A 17,945-nucleotide genomic window follows, 5' to 3' on the forward strand; every position below is an offset into this window, starting at 1 on the left:
CTGACTGAAATGAAGCGTAGCTCATGGATGAATCCTCGCTACGTTTTTTTTTCATAATACCAAGTAAACCTTGTCCATCGCGAGCTTAGTTTTACGATGTATAAAACAGGACTTCACAAACTGATAAACATAGCGACCAAGAGAGCCGATCGCCGCATTTCCATTTCTGGTACATTCTGACCAACGTAGAAAACAAAACTGACAGAAAATAAGCAGAAAAAAACTATATTATTTAACGCGCAACGTTATACGCGAAACGTACTTTAATGACCTTCTACGTGAAATAGGAAGGTAGAAGATATGGAGGGAGAGGAAGAAAGAAGAGAGAGTGCTAAAGACCAGAAGACGGACAAAAATAAAAATATTTAAAAAACACTAATAATGATAGTGTACTAACTTTAAAACTAGCTACAAAACCCATACATGTACCAATAAAAATTTTCAAATCATTAACGCTCTACAGATGTAGGATAGATACACAAAACAGGAAGATCGAATAGTAAAATAAGTAGATAGAACTAGAGAAAGAAAGGCAGAGAGAGAGAGAGAGAGTGAGAAAATTATTGTTTTCAATTTCTTTACATGTTGACCTTATTTGAAACAGTTAATAAACTATTGTTTCATCATAGTAATGTTATATTGTAACCAGTACGTATTTTTACTACCTTACATGCATTTCCCATCACCATAACAAAAAGATAAACTTGATATTTTGATTTTAAATATAGTTTTCGGTAGATAAAAATCAATAACACTTGCTGCAGTTTCATCTTCGATTGCACAAATGGAATTTAAAACAATGACCAGACTAGAATTGTTTTATGTCTAGTTTTATAATTTAATTAGCCAGAGAGGAAACCGGGCATTGCGTGTTCATAGAACAGCCTTGCTCGAAATGAATAATTACTTTAACGACACAAAAAAAAAAACCACACACCTAGTTAAACGAGGAATTTTATATAACTATTTTGTAATTTGGTTTAATGAACACTTGCCTTTGCGAACGTTAAAATAAAGGACAACGTCAAAAACGAACAGCCTTGCCTATATGCAATTAGCACGTAAAAAGTTACATGAACAGAAAAGATTCCTTTAGAAAAATAAACATTTTGTGTTTAAAAATTAAATTACAATTAAATAAATAAAATTAAAAAATTTAAAGAAACGTAACTGGTTTTATTAAAAATTATTAACGATGAAAGGCGAAAACTGTTGATGTTTATAGTCTATTTCTGAACTTTCTAAGTTTCAGTTCACCAAGTTAGCTAATCAATGCATCATTTCATCAAGAGAGTCGATCTTCGTATTTCCATTTCATGACATGAAAATGAGCTGGTGCCTTTTAACTACGCCGAAGAAACTGGGTCAGGCTTCATTGGAGAAGACCAAATTGTCAGAAAATAAACAAATAAAAATTATTATTTAGCTTAATCCTTCTTTCAAGAGAAAGGTGGATAGATAGATACTAAGGGGAGGGAGAGAGAGAGAGAGAGAGAGAGAGAGAGAGAGAGAGAGAACGGAAAGAGAACGAGAGACAGTAAAAGAGAAAGATAATATAAATTAAAAAACCTCTTAGCATGAACATGAGCAAAGCCAAAATGTATTTACACATTTATTTTATCTATTGGGCGATTTCTTCTTAAGGTTGGCTGGGTGATGAATCCAATAGCTTACATTAATGCTTTGTCAGGGTTTTACGCAGGGTGAGGCAACGGCACAATCTACGATTTCGGATGAATTCCAAAACCGATGGACCAGAATTATCTAATTGATAATAAACATGTGGTATAAAATTTAACAATTAGAAAACGAAGGCGCAATATTGTTAATTTATCGATCATTCACACTTAAAAGCATAATTATTAACAGGCAATAATTTTTAACTGTTATAGCTGGCCAATATATAAAAGTTCATAGAACTTGTCCATAATTACGGGATTTTTCTAATTACATATTACCATGTTTCTCAGTCTAAAATAGTCATTCATTTCAATTTTTGGCCTACCACATTGGCTACTGGATTATATCAATTTTGATGGCTTCAATTTTCCCTCTGGGAGGAACGCCTTTGTTATCGTAGGATTAGGACGGGATATTGCCCATTCTGATAACCTAGAGCCTAGTTATTCTAAAGTGATTGATGTGGCTGCCTTTCCGTTGTTTTATAAAGTGACTCACCAATGCAAACAAACAAAAATGCTATTTACAAAAAAATCGTTGTATACATTGAATCATGCATGTTATATAATGACATTGTAAAAAATTCAGATGTCTGTTTGTCGAAAATTTAAAAATGTGCAAGTTATTTTGACATCCCACTTTTTATTAGATTCCTCATTTTCCATTCGATTTTTGCTGTTCGAAATTAAGTTTTTTTTTACATATTGACCTCATAGTTCGAACGTTGGAATGTAATGAATGCTAAAATGCTGATTAATTTAAATTTACTAATTAAATTGCGAGAAAAAATATCAGTTTACTCTCAATTGCAACGCACGTGATCATTTGGTTTTTGTCGTAAAATTCATTATCAAGACCACTCGTCACATCCCTTAAGTATTTATTAAAATTTTTCTTTGTTTGCACCATTTCTCGAGTTTTTTTCCCTTTTATCTTAGAACAAAGTTAATAATCATTGTTGCGTATTAAAATTAGTTTTGCATCTCAATATCTCAATTAACTCTTGTTTTTTGTTGTTTTTTCGCATGGAAAGTGATTTGAAAATACTTAAGTATCGTGTACATTGTTTTGTTTTAATTGAGGCAAGAACACGAGTTGTTTACATCAGATTTTAATTTTTTGACTATCAATAAGTAAATACAAGTAATTGAAAAATGTAAATAATATGAAACCTGTAACAATACACTGCACTTTTCTAAAATTCGTTTGTATGTGCGTTCGTTGGTGTGTGCGTGTGTGTGTGTGTCTGCGCGCGAGCCCGTTCAAATCTAGTTCAGCTTTTAGTAATTATTGCTTTTAGTAAACAGTGATAAATTGCAGTTGTTGGGTTTTAAATAATACTTGATATATTTAATCAAAGATCATCCTGGTCCGCCTTTTCTCGCTTTGTTGCCTTATTGTTCACAAGCCAAAAACCGCTTGTCAATACTACTCGTCATATCGAACTCACACTACTAACAATATTATAAAATAAATAGTGATCAATACGATAAATAGTAGTTGAGTTTTATATAACACATTTACTAAAAGAACATCCTGGTCCGCCTTTTGTCGCTTTGTTAAACTGGCCATTGCTTACAAAAATCGATGAGTATGGTTTCTCATAGACAGTTACAGAACTTTTCTCAAGTTATAGAACTTATTTATATTAAAATAGCCAAGAGATTATCCCGGTGTTGCAACGACGACCCGGCCCGACTGAATAATGTGGCAAAACCGACAAAAGGTCTCGAAATCTCTAATCGGCGAAAAAGCTCGCGAAAACTCCTTTGGCAACATATTTCACACTGCTATCGTTCAAGCGTGATTGTTCTCCTGAAATCCGCACAAAGCTTATCGATTCAAATAGTTGTTAAAATCTTCGTTTGGTACTTCTTGGATTGTTTCTAACGTTATTTTCTCATGGATAAGAAGATGGGTGAAGTACTACAAATTATGCCACATAACTAACGAAAGAGGCTTTTCCTAATCTTAGAAGCCATCCATTGTTTACTTCGAAATTTAATATTTAAGTTAATCAAACCTAGATATAAAATCGACAACATGTAGGACTTCAACCATAAAAGACAATAAAAACGATTAATTTATCAAAATGATCACAAAACTCAAAAATTTGATAAAAATATCCAAACGTACATGAATTTTATACATAAAAAATAACAGTACCTGTAGAAATTGAAAAAAACAACAGTATAAACGTTCTGAATAATTATAATAATGTATAAATAAACATGTACAGTTCTTCTTATACAGAAAACCAATGGCGACAAAATATATGCACACAAAATGACATGACACCAATACATGCTAAAAAGAGTAAAAACAAAACTATGACATGAGAAATATAAAAAACACATAGCACACAATAGCAGCTAAAACATAGGCTCAATTTTATTAACGAACTACTACGCACATGTCTACGAAAACAAGACGACACGTCAAAAAATATATTAGATGAACCAGATTGAAATACATGTTGAAATAAATGTATAAACTAAACAATAACATTTAGGAGAATTTACATAAAAACTGCAATAAAGATTTATAAAACACAGTTGGAAATCATACAACCAAGTGACAAAATTATACACCCCTAATTGTTATGATTTTTTAATGTAATGGGTTTGTACTACAAATATTTATTCAAAACACATGAAATAAATATTTTTCTTCATTAAACTTTAATTTTTCAGTAAATAAGAGAAAAAATTATTAAAATACTAAAATTAAACGATTTGGTCTGCAACAAAATTATAGACACATGGGATAAAATCAATTTAAAACAAGGTTATAATATTTTGTGGCATTACCACTCTGTTTTATTACTTCCAGTAATCTTTCTGGAATGGTTTTGTACAAATTTTGAATAAAATCTTGAGGCAAATTACTCCAGGCAGTGGTGACAGCTGTTTTAAGTTCGTCGACAGAGTTGTACTGCTACAGGTAGTCTTGATATACCATCCTCGATAATTTTCCCCATACATTCTCTATAATGTTCTAGTCTGGTGAGAGTGCAGGCTATTCAAGTTTTTCAATGCTGTTCTGTGACAACCATTCTTTAACAATTTTTGCATTGTGTCTGGGTGCGTTGTCCTGCAGGAATATTGGAGTACCTTCGGATAAATAGCTGAATCTAGCTTTTTCTTTGTCCAGTATTGTCTTGTAATATTCCGAATTAACTTTTTTTGGAAGAAAACAAAGAGTCCCTTTTTTATTACACCCAATACACCCCCAAATCATGAAAGATCCACCACCCATTTGGCGCCGTGACAAAATTTTTTCTTCTTTAGTTAGATCATGAAAGTAGTATGCGTATCCGTCCGGGCCGTCCAAATTGAATTTTTTTTCGTCAGAAAAAATCAATTTTTGTGGTGGGGTTTCAGAGCTGGTTTGCGTTTCAGTTTTCTTCGGACTATGTTTTTTTAAGGAATCTCTGAACAGTTCGAACAGAAACATCACCACCTGCCGTCTCTGCGATGGCTTTTGCAGTCGAAAAGCTGTTTGAAGCAACGCGCAGGATGTGCGATTTGTTTCTTCTGGTCAAGGAAGGAGGTCTTCCAGAGCTATGCCCTCTTCCGTAGCCTTCACCTAGTCGTATTATCTTCGATACCGATGAAAAACTTCGTTTTTTTATCGGGCGATATCTCGGCAGCTCAGTCCATCTTCATTGAGCAAGTGAATCAACTGTCGCTCCTCATCAGAAAATCTTCTTCCTTTGGGTATTTTAAAATAACTTTGAATTGCTCCAAATGAACTCACAGTAATCACTTTACTAAGGCACGGTACAGTGAATACTGAATAAACCTTTGGAGTTATAAAATAAACGTAAACAAACTGTGTATCTATAATTCTGACGCAGCTAAATCAAAACAATACTGTTTATTGAGTATGTACATTTGTGTAAGATTATCAGATCAAGCCATTTCCAGAATTAATTTTCTTTTCATATCATGAACAATATTCTAAAGCAATCATGTTGAAATCGTGATTTTTTAATGTGTCTATAATTTTGTCACTCGGTTGTAAGTAAGGGCATCGGCCAGACGAATCCACTAGACAAAGCCTGTATATATAAAATAACAGGCTATATAAATAAATAGTGTCGAAGCGAAACGATGAAATAGATAGAAAGGAAAATGAAGAAATATACAAAGATTATATAAGGCCATGGGATAAGAGTTTTGCTCCTCTGGCCTCGCGGGGAGACTTAGTCTCCTAAGCATCCAGTAAATAAGCTATCGGATTTCGTCTTGTGAAACAGAATCCCAGTCAAAACCGCCATGAACTCACAGTAGTACTGGCAAGTTTGGAATTCTATAAGGCCGTATAATAACGAAGTAAAATGAACTTGAAAATAAAAATATAGTTTACACTCGTGGCACAGAGAAAAATTAGGTAATCCATTAGTTAAATTTAAATCCATCACTAAATTTTCAAGTGTCTTGGTGAACTTTCTTTCAAACCATCATAATTAAATATTTTTCATTAAAACTCATACATTTCTAAACTTGTTTAATTTGGTTTGCATTAATATAAGTATGCTGTAATTAATATAACGATAAAAGTACCTATCGTTTAAAATAGACAAAAAATTGCGAGTGTCTGGTGTTTTTTTAATGTATAACATTGCACAAAAAGGGGAATAAAAAGTATGCTCGTTTTCCTCGTCCTCCCTATGCACAGAACAACTAGAAGAAAAGCAGTAAGCACGCAAGAACTAGAAGAAGGAGGAATGCTAAAACGCGGCTGATGAAGAGAGATAACACGTATATATCTCGATGTCATACTAAGTTGCTCGCCCCGTTTATACCCCAAGCAACCACAGACGAGAGCGAAATGCCTGAAAACCGTCCGAAACTGCAAACCGAACACAGATATGCATGGATGGCATACACTCAGTATAATATGTCACAGATCATCCACTGATGATGACGAATGCCCTTAAAACAGGTCTAAACTGAATCTTTGGGTCCAAAGAATTTTTATAAAGCTGGAATAAAGGTATTTGGTAAATAGATTTCATGAGAAATTCTGTAGAAAATGATGGTATTGCGCAATCTTCAGCGGTTGTCAGGGTAAAAGGAGGGAGAGGAACAACACAAACTCAGTTAATTTTGAAAGTTTCGGGTTGAAAAGTAAAACTATTTTCTGAGACTAAGGCAAAAAAAATTTGAAATCTTCGTTGGTTCAGGATTATAAGAAAGAAGAGCCACCGGCATAAACTAATCACTAAGGATATGAAAATGCCAAAATGCACTTACACGACAAATAATATAATATTAGGTATATATTTTTGAATGATATAATTCACACTCATAACCTAAATCAACCACTGGTCACTAAAGATGGAGAAAAGCCCAATCGTTTCTTACAGCGTAAATAGAACATTACACTTATATATGTACGTAAATGCCATATTCCCATTACATATCTGCACAGTAAGGAGAACACAACAGGTGGATGAGGTAATCTCTTGCCTACCTGATTATGCCACTGATCATCCACTGATGATGACAATGTTCATAGAAAGGTTTTGTACTGAATCATGGACTTACTGGATCAAAAGGGTTCTCATAAAGATGATATGTTGTAAAGATTTGGGAGGGGCGTCGGTGGCCGCAACGGCTTAGTTGTTGACACAGCGCTCATCACTATAAGGTAAAGGTCTCGGGTTCGAATCCAGCGGCCCTGCTTTCCAACCGACATACTTACAAATGGGCTTTTTTCAAAAACATCGGCACCCTGATGGTTGATATGACAAAAAAATATTTAGGAGAGAGATATCTTATGGAACTATACTTATGGTGAAAATTATGATATTACGCTATTTTCTGTGGTTGTCCAGTTATAAGCTAGGAGAGGCTGAAAGCCCGCTGAATCTTTAAAATTTCGGATCAAAAAGTAAAAATCATTTTTTGAAAAGTGAGGAGAAATGATTCTCAAACTTGGTTGTTTGTGATCAAAGTATTTCTACTCACTCAAAGTGTTTCACTTTGATTGAATATATAAAAAAAATTTGCATTGTATACATTCACTTTTTTCCACATCCTGCGTGTATTTGTTAAATTTAAACACTGTAAATCGCACACCCTGAAGATGATCTCAATAAAGATCGAAACGTTGGCACGATAAAGAAAATGTTTTCTGAAACTGTCACACCAGACCGCATCTCACGATTTCCGAATAATCATCGACTAATGGTCACCAATCACCACACCTTTCAAAATAAGTCAAGTTCATGAATTTTTTTAAATTCGCCAAACAATTGTTTTATACCCGTATTTTCATTGTGCTGTATTTCTTTGTTTTACCAAAGAAGTTTAGGTATTGCTAATCTGTGGTATTGAATTACTTTTGTTTGAGTCACTTTATCATTTTAAAGTTAAGAAGTTCATTATTCATTATGGAAAGCTTATGTAACGAACAACCATTGCAGTTCTTAAACTAAAGTTTAAGCAATTTGAATTTCACGGCTTGTATTTGAAGATATTGCATTTGTTTAGCTTTAAATAAACGACTTTTTTTCTAAGGACTTCAAACTTTTGAAGGAAAATATTTTTTTGGGTATAAAGGAAATTGAATGAACTCTAGCCCCATTTACTTGTGGACGTCAACAACGGCGAAACATTGTTGGTTATGCTGAATGTGCCGTTGATGACGTCCTTTTCTGCGTCGGCAACGTCTTTAGAATCATAAAGAAGGCTAGAACAGTGAATAAAATTTCCAGTAAGTAATCCTCAAGGCTCTGGAATTACAAAAGAGCCACTCAGGCCGGCAAACGGTCGATATGCCTTTTTCACGAGGCTTAAGAACCTCTTGGAAACAGGATTTTCGCCTTGGGAACCAAACGCCACCTCCTAATTTATACGAGTGGGGGAGGTGAGACTTCGTCTTTAAAATATAATTCAAAACCAGCATTATATAAAAAATATAAATAAAATTTAAGGGTATAAATGAAATTATCCATTTAATACCCAAAGGCAAATTCCATTCAAGCAGAGCTCCGGTTTTCAACAATCATAATTTTTTGTTTAAGAAAAGAAATCATATTCTTGTATCACATATTAATCATGAATCATCCTTTGGCCATCTTAGACAAAGAATTCCAAGGACTTCCCACCGAGAACGCTTACATTTGTGCGATTCTTCTTTCGTTTAAGCGGTTTCATTGAAAAAAGATAAACTTTAGAAAGAAGAAGGAATTAACGCCGATATAAAATCTGTTATTAGTTTTATAGGTTTGCTAAGGATTTCGGTGAGCTTGTATTATCTTTAGGGGTTTTTTCTTTACCATTCAGCATCCGCCGCGGGAAACATTTAGGGTTCAAAGATGGTGAAGTGTAGGAGTCAAAACAATTAATTTACTGAAGTTTCGAGCGTTTATTGCCTCTTCTTATGATCTAAACATAACTTCTCTATGTATTGCTATGTTTTATTAATCCTAAAAAATGACGACTATATATATACAGAGAGAGAGAGAGGAGATAGAAGAGAGAGAGAGAGAGAGAGAGAGAGAGAGAGTGAGAGAGAGAGAGAGAGCAATAAAGAGGGGAAGAAAGTGATGATTGGGAGTCGGCGAGAATGGTAGAAAAAGAAAACAAGAGAGAAAAAAAGAGAAAGAAGGCGATAAGTGCGAAAAAGAGTGAGAATGAAAAGGAAAAAGAAGGCGATCAGTGGGAAAAAATTGAGTGTGAGAGAGAAAGAGAAAAGGAAGGGAGAGAGAAAGAGAGGAAAAATAAGAAAGACGCTGAAAAAGAGTAAAAGTACAGAAAGAGGAACAAAAGAAGATATTGTGAGAGTTTGAAGGAAGATTATATAAAGAGAAAAAAAGAATTTAGTGTGATGAGTGTGTGAAAGAGAAAAATGTGTAAATGCTAAGAAAAATAAGGAAGGAAAAAGACATATAGAAAAAACATTGTATGTGAGAGAATTATCAAGGGAGCGAGAAAAGAAAGAAAAGGAAGTGAAAAGGACAATAATGAAAGGAGAGAAAGAAGATATTACCAATCATTCTGATCTGCCTTTCTCGTGGTGTTGGTCTGTCGTCTTGTTTCGGCATTTCGTCATTTCCTGTGTCTGTTGTCTGTATCACCCTTCTTATTCCTCCCGCCCCAACCCTGAAGATGGCAAAATGCCGAAACGCGTTTGATAGACCAACACAACGAGGATAGGCAGACCAGGATGATCAGAAACGGCCAAATTACATATTTATCACCCGGAAGATCACATACTTCAATTTTATTGTGCTGATCCATAAATGACATACAGGTCGATACAAATAATATGGAATACCAACCGAAAACAACACAACGGTATTTCTCAATTGGTGCTAACTTAACCCTATTATAGAGGAAAACCTGAACAAAAGGGTAGTTTTCATCAGATAAATGCAGAAATTCCTATCATCAAGCTGATATGATGATGATGGATATAATGAAGAGGGGTTTTTTGATTTCCAAGCATTGCAGCCTTCTGGATTATTGTACATTCTTAGTTCCTTAGCTCAGTGCAATCGACTCAATCCTTCTGCTCTGCTCAGTACTCGGCTACTGACTCTCGTTGCTACAATTCCTTTCCCTGTGTTTTCTTTGTATCCTAGGTTATGTCTCCATTGAACAGTTGCTTCGCCATTGAATATGCCTATATTGTGTAGTTGTTTTCTCAAGTGCCAGTGACCAGTAAATAATCCAATCCACTCCTCTGAGTTTAGCCTTCTCTAACCAGCAGTGAGTTTGCTTAGTAAGGGTTGTTTTAAAATAAACTATCTGTGTCTAGGGGATGATATAACAAACACTGTCCGATCAAAATGGGGATGAACTTGTAATCTGTCTATCCTCGCTTGTTTGGTCTGACAGAGGCGTTTCGGTTGTCGTCCTCTCCCTGCGTATGACTGAAGATGGTCCGACCCACAAAAGTAGCGAAGAAAAGCAAAATGATTGGAAACGAGCTAACTGTAAATGTGTTCATCTTGGAACATCCCTGTGTTTCTTAAAATTGAGAAACCTCCTTCTGCTTTTCTAATCGCCGTAGGATAGCGAAATGGCAAAACTTGACTGACAAAAGCCAAATGCGGGACTAGACGGACCACGATGTGGAACGAACAGATTGTAGACAATACTGTTTCTTCTCAAGACAATTAGTTGAAATTGGAAACACGTTGAAAGTTCCAAGTAAACTGGCCAGTCTATGACTAAATAGAAGATGAATTTGATTTTGTCTACTTAGCAAAATTTGAAAAAAAAATACAATAATTTATTCCGAGAGGCACTAAAAAAGCTATTTGAAATTCATTATTTATTCTTCGAGTTTTACTGTCGAAAATTACTTTGCTTACTGGTTTCAAGCATATGGACATGCGACAGCGTGAATGCGCTTTTGTTTGAGTGTGAACTTTTCCACTTAGTTGAACACTATTTGCCTATTATCAACTCGGCCTTGTTTACATTTGAATAAAAAGTGTGCGATAACTTTTAGCGAAAGATCAGTTGTTGTTTTTTTCTTAGTATGTCAAGATTTCACATGCATTATTAAAAAATATATATCTGAATCTGTCAGTGGGAACGATACCTTAATGATCATGCAAATTAGAAACTTTAATTGTATGTTTTTACATGTTTTTAATTTTTTCCTCGTGAAAATTAAATGTTTAACCCAAAAAAGTAAAAAGGTTATTACAACCTTCTTGTACTCTTCTAAATATGTATTTAACATGTGAAAATACCTACCTACCATTCATTAAATCGATGTGCATCTCGACAGACCGGACAGCACACCATTAGTTATCTTGTAGAAAAGATACCACAAAGGACTTCTAGGAATTCAATCAGCGTTATCTTCCTTCAACTTCTGTATCACGTAAAACTTCTTCTTCCGTGTCAATTGTGTGGCGTCAAAAAACAAAGGCAATAAAATTCTAATTAACGTTTCTATAAATCCAGCTGAAATTTATCAACTTTATTGTCGATATTCGAAGTTAAATAATGAAAGTAATGAGTACTTTCTAATCGTTTAAGTTCAATATGTTCAGTAGAAATTCTAATGTCATGGATGGAAAAAATTGTGGTTTAAGGTGAACTGCACTGTATAGGATAACCGGATGGTCGGTTTTATTTCTCATATGGAATAGAATAACACATCAAACGTGTCTCATACTTTCATCGACAATTGGCGGATCAACATGTTCATAAACATACATAAACTACCTACACTCCTGATGTTTCGATACCCAGCACTGAAGAATGCGAAACGTATTTAACTACAAAAGGCTAAACGACCAAAATGATCGGAAACTAACAGACTACAGATCGATCGCCCTGCAGACATATCATCATGATAGCATATTAAATCATGTATCAAATAATGCACCTAGTCTGTTCAATCATTGTTTTATATTACCTTACTAGGAAAAGATTTTAGTGAAAACTGTCATGGTCAACCCTAACCTAAACTCCAACACACAACCCATAGGCACTCCCCGGTAACACACAGAAACTACAAGAAAATGGTACAATTTTATGTATCCGGCCCAAAAATCATGTTAAAATATTTATAACAGAACACAATAAAATTTCAGAAAAAAATCATGACAGTCTCTTCAAAATTAACACAAGATTTCAGTCTGGTATGTCGCTGGCCAATAGCAGACGCGCATTTTCCATAGATTTTTTTAGTCGTAACCTTATAAGTTCATAGCCACAACCTAAAATCGGACCTTCTCTAACCTAACCCCCCTCAACCTAACCTAATCTACCTTACCTAACAAAACCTAACCTAACCCAACCAATAAGCACTTGTAGGTAACACGAAATAGATGACGCGAAAACGGTAAAAAAAATTCGTGTGACCAGCTCAAAAACATGATATTAGACGTAATGAAGGTGGGGTGAGTATGTCAATTCAGGAACGACCTTTACGAAAAGTGTATCCATGACTATCTCCTTCTCTCAAAACAGATTCAGTCTGTAGGCCGCTGGTTAATAGCAGTACGCACTTTTTCCATAGAAATATTATCCATTTTACTCACAAGGGCCTTTTTGAGGGTGTCCAGATTGGAAGCGCGAGTTTTGATCTCCAAACGTCCATTCTTGTGTTGATATGGACGTAGAAGGAACGTGCTCTCAACCACTCAAATGTGGTTCGTGCCTTGTACGCCGGAGCTTAATCTTGTTGAAATGTCCAGTGTTCTCCTCTGACCAATAACATATACCGAATTCACTATTTTCATTTTAATTGTTTTGGGCCTTTGTTTTGTGACCCGATTCACAAAAAATGAAAATGGGTCTTTTCAAGTGTAATGTTTTTGTAAACTGAGGGTTTAAAAACTGACCTTTCATCCAATATCATCTCGTAGTTTCCTGGGCATGGTTTGGCGCGGAAATTTAAAAAAAGAATGCCATCACATTTTGGCGCCTTACGGGATTTCTATCTATGTTTTCACAGTTTTCATTGTGTTCTCACAGTTCTCGGTAGCCCAGATCTTGGCCTGTCCTCGACACTTCCAAAATCAACCCGATTTTACCCGACGAATTACCCGCACGATAAAGCTTTATGAAGTTATGACAGTTTGCTTACTGGGACGAACGGAAAGAATCTAATGCAGATTGTTCGTTTATAAATACAATAGATGGGTTTGCAAATGAAAGTAGAATGACAGCCCTAATCGTATATTGAAGATATTTTAAACATGGTAAATAGGATAATAGAGAGCTTAACTACTTCAAGTTAAAATAGCCAGACTAGGAACATGTACCATCATATCATATACATTCATAAGCCATACTAAATGCCATAGAGGGATTTTTAACATTTTAACGCGCAGATTAATTATCCACTTATGATCCAGAGAGCTCCGAGTATCCCGAAAGCTGTCCCATAATGAACACCCCACCACATCAAGCACACACTAGTTTCGAGACAATGTGTGCCTTGTTTGTCTATATTGCAAGCCCCTTGGTAATGGGCTTGTTTTGAACTTTTCCACACGTTCAAAAACACGTTTCCGTTCATGTTGTAAACAGGACAGTTCATAATGCTGTGATTCTTCAATTCAGGTTTCCAATAATTAAAAAAACTGAGAAAGAAATATCGGCCATTTATTTAAATTACACTTTATGTTGTCAACAACACTTTAAAAGTCGCAGTCGTTCTGCTTTTAATTCGTCCATGCCATTATAATAATAAAATGTACAAAGTCGTGGGCTGCGCCGACCAGGTTTTAAAGAGGTGATCGACCTCAGAACGGTTTTATTGCCCATTCGCGTGAAAATACCAAGTCGATTGAATTGAATCGATTGAATGTGACTGGACGCTATTTTTTTTATTCTCCACTCCTATTTTCGTTCTTTAGGGTCTCGAAAACAATACACTAATGTGTTGATAAAAACCTTAATCAACGGCAATCATTTATTGCGTGAAAGTCAATTTGAGAGGAATTTTCTGTCCAATTATCCTTAATTCAGGCACAAATACACAAGGCATGTTTTAACGTTCGGAAAATTTTCGTACCAATTAAATTAGTGACAACTGTCTAACTAGCTGTTTCTTTAAAACTTTCCATTTTTTACAATAGAAATTACAAATATTAGAATACAGAAACTGCTGACAAACTCTAAAGAAATGTCAAAAACATAAATAATTTAAAAAATGATGTGTAATCTCTGACACTGTGACTTTCTCGACCAATTTTACTGGTTTGTTACTTTCCTATTATTTTGTGAAAAATTTCTTTATAAGTAACTGGGAGTACGTAAAACAATACCAAAATGGTTAGAAGACCCCCAGATCGGTGCAAGCATCTAGTGTGCTATAGGTTCAAAATATGTCAATTGCGTCACTAAACCTCTCGACTCTACCACTATTATAGTTCGAATGAAGCCCCGTTGTCTTACATCTTCTGATATATGAATGTGATATACATTTTCTACTGTTACCATCTATTAGTAAGTACGTTTCAAGCATGTTTTACAAGTGACAATGCATCATATCATACAACTTCAATCACGTCATATCGAACGCTAATAACGATTGTTTGTTATATCAATAGTTTTAATTTCTCAGTCGGTAAATTAATTTCAAATTTGTCGAGTTGACTTTAATTAACTTTCAAAATTTCTTCATATTAATTTCAAGCACTTTCAGATATGGTGGATAGCAAGGGAATTATTTATTTATGAATTTATTTTGCAAATTGCAGCATGAAATTATATGTATGTAAAATTGAATAATTTACCTACTTTGAAACAAAAATAAGAAAAATTCTAATATAGTAATTACGATAAATGCGTCATTCTTAGAAAAAGGAAGAGAAGCCAAGAGAATGCCACTTTATTTTCAATGTCAAGTCTTGGCATAAATATTTAAATTTATTTAAAGGCGATTAAAGTATTACATATTATTATTATTACATTTAAGTATTTATTATTCAAATCTAACATATTTGATAGATTTATTATTCGCCTATTGAGGCATATTTTTTTCGAAAATTATTTATGGATTTCAACCTGGGTTTTCCCTGCAATATATTTTTATCGAGTTCACCTAGTAATTTAATGTGGAAATTCGCAAAATTTTAATTATTTTAGCCAATAAATATATCTGCGTGTGGTTTCGTGGGTCTGACATAGCTTCATTTGTAGAAAAAAAGAATACCGCTTATTCACAATGCCAAGTCTGAAGATAAACATTAAAATCTAACCCTATTATATTTATTACTAATAAGACCTCATTGATTTATTTTTATTGAAATCTAATCTATTTGAAACGAAAGAATTGATAAATCTATTCAGCTAAATGTGAAAATCATTTCATTAAATAAACACGTATATAAATTATTTTTACAAATACGGTTGTAAAAAAGAGAGCAAATGTGTGTGTCTGTGATAGAGAGACGAAGTCTGTATGTCATCAGGGTAAAATACGGTTTCGCGTGAATGAAATCAAACATGACCTGTCCATTCCATAGCAGATATATAACCTCCATCCGATTATCCTATACAGTATTGCCAACTACCCTTTTCACCTTTAGTACCATTATTACGTAAGCAGCATTAAAGTATTTTTATCTGATCTGATATTGATTATCTGATATGGTAGAACGGGCGAGTGTTTGTCTCGTTTTATGTAAATTCGGCTTTTAATGTAATTATATTTGAAACCATAAGGCTCTATGTTGTAAATATGGTTACTATTTATTAATCTTGTAACTTTTTAATAGATTCAAAGTCTATTAATGGGGATATAACTGAACTAACAAAGAAAAAACACAGGAAAAAGAAGAAGAAGATAACTAGTAAAAGAAAATATAGATATATAGGGACAAATTAAGAGATGAGAAAAGAGACAGATAGATCGATACATAAATAGAGAGAGAGAGAGAGAGAGAGAGAGAGAGAGAGAGAGAGAGAGAGATTTAACTTGCTAAGAGGCATGGTCCAAAGGCAACCTTTCAAAGTGAAGTGCTCCCCATAATTTAATTATATTTGAAACCATAAGATTCTATTAGTATCGACTATGCTATCGACCAGCTTTTTCTCGCTACATATTCCGTCTTCTTCAGGGTTTACAGAGAACAATCTTAATGTATTTCACATTCATATAAATGTATCACAGATTCTTGACAACTTACAGTAGACAAAATTTAAAAACGTTTACACACGTTAAACAACAAAAACGCACAGACCTAATCCACGGGATTATTATATAAGATGCTATGTTGTAAATAGAGGTTTCTCTTTGCTAACGTTGTAACTTAATCATAATAGGTCCAAAATCTGATGGAGAGAGAGAGAGAGAGAGAGAGAGAGAGAGAGAGAGAGAGAGAGAGAGAGAGAGAGCCTTTCAAGCTGGCCTAATCCTAGATTTTTAATATGAAATTATACCAACACACGATAAAAATACCAATTTTTTTAAAATATTTTAATGGCTTGATGTTCTTCGCATATTAGCCAATGGCAATATTATTATGCGTATTCGTTTTGGGGGGAAGGGTATCGTGAAAAAAAGGCCAGAGGCAACGGCGGGAATCGAACCCACGACCGCGGGGTCTACGAGCTGAGAGTCTCTCACGCTAACCACTCGGCTACCGTGGCCCCTAAATACCAAATTAAAAAAGAAGAAAACTGAAAAAGAAGAAGGGGATAACTAATAAGATAGAGATATATAGTGAAAAATGAAAAGATAGAAACAGAGACAAATAAATCGATGGGTAATAAGATAAATAAATCGATGGGTAGAAAGATAAATAAATAATGAGAGAGGGAAAGAAAAAGAGATAAAACGAGAGAAAGAGAACTAGAGAAAGAGAGAAAGAGAGAGAGAGAGAGAGAGAGAGAGTGAAAGAGTGGGTGAAAGAGACAAACTATATAAACCATAATGACCGTAGCACTGTAATATGATAGAACGGACGGATGTTTGATCAGGTTCACTGTAAATTCAATTGATTAGGTTTCGTGATACGATTGACCAAATAAATTGTTTTCAATTAATTAATCTGTAAGTAAGGTATTGGTTGAGGTAAAAAAGTCAGTGTCACGAGCGGGATTCGAACCCACGACCTTCGGCTATATACGCCGCTGCCCTACCACTTGAGCTATCGTGACATCGATCCAAGCGTGAAAAATGGCTAATGGCTAAAAGGAGGGAAAATTTGAAAGGCAGGTTGAGATCCAGTGGCCTCAAGTTTCAAGAAGGGGCCCTAACATAGTACACAGATGGATCGAAGAAGGAACAGCGAGTAGCCGCAGGAGTAAAAGGGCAGAACTTCTCCCTGGCAAAGCCCCTTGGACGAACCCCAACGATTTTCCAAGCTAAAGTCCTTCCAATACAACTCAGTTCACAGGAGTAAAAAAGAAAAATATGAAACATGAGCAGATATATATATATATTTATATATACCCTCAGACAGCCATAAAGGCACTAAATCGTGCACTGCAAACTTGTCTGGGAGAGCCTAAACTGCCTAATGACTGGGAAAGCAAAACAAGATTACCTTAATGTGGCTTCCGGGACTTGAAGGCCTTGAAGGAAATAAACAGACTGACCAACTAGCCAAAACACACCCATGGAGCCAACTAAGTACTCCAGAGTGTGTGCTAAGTTGGAAAAATGGATTGAGAAAGAAAGACTTAAACATTGGACAACACCCCAGGTATGAGGTAGGCTAAGAGAGTCTCTCTCTCTCTCTCTTTCAGCAGGCAGGATTTGACGAAATTGGGCCTCTATACCGGCCACTGCCCTCTGAACTGTTACCTTAAGAAGATGAGCAAGGC

The 17,945-nt window shown here is 34.9% G+C and overlaps 1 non-coding gene across 1 annotated transcript; it reads right to left on the reverse strand.

Annotated features, from left to right (window-relative positions):
* Positions 1–17,203: 17,203 nt before the first annotated feature.
* Positions 17,204–17,276, reverse strand: Trnay-aua. Its single transcript has one exon. It is a non-coding gene; the product is annotated as a tRNA-Tyr (tRNA).
* Between the last annotated feature and the right edge of the window lie 669 nt (positions 17,277–17,945).

This window comes from Cimex lectularius, unplaced genomic scaffold, assembly GCF_000648675.2.
Source record: "Cimex lectularius strain Harlan isolate CLEC.00 unplaced genomic scaffold, Clec_2.1 scaffold137, whole genome shotgun sequence".
NCBI lineage: Eukaryota > Metazoa > Arthropoda > Insecta > Hemiptera > Cimicidae > Cimex > Cimex lectularius.